Raw genomic sequence first — 3,648 nt, 5'->3', positions numbered from 1 at the left:
GAAAAGAAAGTGGTCATTGAGCACGTCAGCACTGAGTTGATGATCGCTGATCCTTTGACTAAGGGCATGCCACCGTTTAAATTCAAGGATCATGTATCGAATATGGGACTTGGTCCCATTATGTAGTTTCTCATTGTATGGACAATGTTATTTTAATGAAATTCTTAATTATTGTGATGTTTTTTCTAATATTTATGTGCACTTTAAGTTGATTTGAGAAAATTCATTTAAGAAGGACCAAGAATAAACATAAGGTTTATTCATTAAGAAATTGTTGCCACATAAATGATAATAAGAATAAATGCATAGTAATACATGGAAGATAATACTCGTCATTAGAGGACTTATCGCCATGATTCATGTATCTATTACTTAATACAAATTATCAATGGGTTTTAAGTTGAGACATTAAGTTTGGAAGTATGGACCAAGTGGGAGAATGTTAAGCTCCATTAATTTTTTGCACAATTGCTGCCTACAATTATGGAATTTAAAATGCAGTCTTTCCTTAACTTATGGAAACCAATTGCAATAGTTTCCTTAAGTTAAGGAAATCCACTGCAGTTAATAAATTTATTGTTGGGAGCTACTGAAGTGGTCCATTACTCCCATCTGGAGTTCTCTGCCTTGATCTGTGGGACATCTGACACATAGTTATCAGAAGTTTGATGGAAGCTTGGCTATAAGTTCATCTGTTTGGTCCCCAAGCTTGCATCTCAATCCCCTTCAGTTTTTCACACCATCTAGCTGAGATAGCAGAGCTTGGAAATGCCTTCAAAATTTCTGCATTCTTTTCTTCTTCTTGGATAGCTGGAGCGTGGTTTTCAGAAAGAAGTTGCATCAAGAGTTTCACCAATGGCTGGAGGTAATTCATATCCCTGGGCATTAAGTTTCAACGAGTCATTGAATTTTTTCCGCATGCAGAATCGTTGTTATAATTTTCTAACAGAAAGTTGATTCTGTGGCTGTCTTACAGTATAACTAACTTACCAGAAGCCGTATATGCAAGTTAAGATGTTGAATCGATCGCTGCTGACATTAAAATATTGGACAATATTGGACAATGAACAGATTCACCAACAAAACATGTCATTAAAATTCTATTTAGTTAGTCCTTAATTTAAAAAATCTAAATTAACTGTTTACATTTGCTGTGCAACGCTATATACAGTTCTTACCGCACTAACCCTTCAAAAAACCTTCACGTTTGAATGCCATTACAATCGACGAACGAGTTGGCTTTAACCCATATTTTCCATTACGGTGGAGAAGTGAGCCACTCAATAATCAATCTTGTAAATCTTGTGCAATTTCAAAAAGCGTATGCCATCTGGCATCAGAGTAGCACAGCGGAAGCGTTTTCATACCCCACAGGTCCCAGGGTCAAAACCTGACTCTGATATGCTCTATATTAGAAGCGGCTTCAGTTTTAAGTTTCGATAATCTTTTTTGTTTGTGCTAGTCCATATCCATTACTAACTGGATTGCGACACTTCAGTGCAATTTGATTTAAGGTGAATAAACAAATGCATTCTGTCTATTCATTTTAATGGACATTTCGAAATCTCATCGCTGCCAGTCCACAGAAAAAAATAAAAAAAAAACTGCGAGCCTTCATTGAAGGTTGTCGCATTACGGTGGATCGCTTGCCAACCATCATCATCACTATGGATCTTTGCCCGGCGAGCGTTAACCAGAAAAATCACTTTATTATTATAGGCTAAAAAGTCTTCAAAGATTTATTGGAAATTGGATTGGTGAAGAAGGTTTTTAAAAATTGGATGGGTTGAATGAAGTTGTTAGGTTTTAATATATCTCCTCAATATAATATTATTGATGTTTCCATATGTATGTTGGAAAAGAAAACATTTATTTTCCTCTTTAATTTGTTTTTAGCCCCCTTCTACCGGCATAAGTTCTAGAAAATCCATCATATGTATCATATGATGATAAGTGTCCTTAATAATTGCCTCCCATAAACATCCAATACTAAAAATACGACATGTGGTGCCCTGGTGTAGTTAGGTCAAGCATGATTTTCGAACACCTAGCGCCGTGGTGTAGTTGCTGATCACGGCGACATGTGGTGCCCCTGGGCAGTTACGTCAAGCATTATTTTTGAACGCCTGGTGCCGTGGTGTAGTTGGTTATCACGTCAGTCTAACACACTGAAGGTCTCCGGTTCAAGTCCGGGCGGCGCCAATTTAATTACTATTATTGTTTGCAGCTTTTTTTCTTCAAAGTCAAGATGGAACATTTGCACTGAAATATGAAATACATGATGCTACTACATAATCATTATTTGAAAAAAACTGAAATATGGAGTGGATCATAAAACATCAAGCTGGTGGGGGGACTTTTCCATGCATTTAACGCCACGCGCTAACCTGCTGGTGGGACTTTCCATACATTTACCACCGCTGGAATTTAACGCCACGCGCTAACATCCTGGTGGGACTTTTCCATACCTTTACCACCGCTGGAATAGCTCAGTTGGTTAGAGCGTGTGGCTGTTAACCACAAGGTCGGAGGTTCAAGCCCTCCTTCTAGCGTTCTGTAATTTTGAAAATTCAGCGTACACGTGTGCGTTTTCCTCCATTTCACCTGTGGCCTGTGGCAAATGACCTCTTGGAACAAAATTTGCAGGTTCACGTTTGCGTTTTCCTCCATTTCACCTGTGGCCTGTGGCAAATGACATCATGGAACAAAATTTACAGTTATGCCAACACGTTATCTATTAAAAAGAAAAAAATCCTGTATTTCACCTCTATTTTCAACAAAAGACATCTTGATTAGAACGGACTTACAGGTGTGCGTTTTCCTCCATTACACTTATGTGTCAAAAGATTTCTTGGTTACAGGGTTTGCAGTTATGCGTTTTTCTCCATTCCACAAGGCTTACAGGTTTTTCACTTATGCTTATCTTCTGCATTGATTGTATGCAGTTTACTTTTAAAATGAAAAATCCCCCTCCATTTCATTGCGTTTTTCTCCATTCCACAAGGCTTACAGGTTTTTCACTTATGCTTATCTTCTGCATTGATTGTATGCAGTTTACTTTTAAAATGAAAAATCCCCCCTCCATTTCATTTAAATGCCTCTTCTGCATTGTTTCTATACATGCAATCTATAAAAGTGATTTTTTATAATGGAATGGTATCTCTCTTTCACTTATGTGTCTCTTCTGCATTTCTTGTATACTGGTTATGTATAAAAATGAAAAAATCCTTCTCCATTTCTTTATTGTGTTGTGTCGTTTTTGGACTGGTATATATGTTATATATAAAAATGGAAAAAGAAAATTGTGATGGAATATTATATCTAATTGTTTGTATACAAGTTATCTATTAAAATGAAAAAGTCTTCCATTTCACTTTATTTCTCTATTTTGGATTGCTGGTATACATGTTGTCCGTAAAAATGAAAAAAGAAAAGATAGATCAACGACTTGAAAATTAGCCTCTTCAAGAGGGCAACCTCCTTTATATCACATAATTGAACAATTTTTGGATGATACAAATGACAAGACCTCCTTGTTATTTATAACAGTTTAAGTAGTCACAATATAATCATAACCTATATAACAATAATAATGTAAGGCACAACTTTAACAATAATGGTCTTCTACGGGGCACAATAATAACAATA

At 36.3% G+C, this 3,648-nt stretch overlaps 2 non-coding genes across 2 annotated transcripts; both read left to right on the top strand.

Moving 5' to 3' along the window:
• Positions 1-2,128: 2,128 nt before the first annotated feature.
• On the top strand, positions 2,129-2,202 carry TRNAV-AAC (transfer RNA valine (anticodon AAC)). The gene has a single exon. It is a non-coding gene; the product is annotated as a tRNA-Val (tRNA).
• A 276-nt stretch (positions 2,203-2,478) lies between these two features.
• Positions 2,479-2,552, top strand: TRNAN-GUU (transfer RNA asparagine (anticodon GUU)). Its single transcript has one exon. It is a non-coding gene; the product is annotated as a tRNA-Asn (tRNA).
• The last annotated feature ends 1,096 nt before the right edge of the window (positions 2,553-3,648 follow it).

The sequence above is a fragment of the Pinus tabuliformis genome, chromosome 6 (assembly GCF_031772625.1).
Source record: "Pinus tabuliformis cultivar Carrire ecotype Pingquan chromosome 6, CPIR1, whole genome shotgun sequence".
Lineage (NCBI taxonomy): Eukaryota > Viridiplantae > Streptophyta > Pinopsida > Pinales > Pinaceae > Pinus > Pinus tabuliformis.
This window is presented reverse-complemented; position numbering and strand designations above follow the sequence as displayed.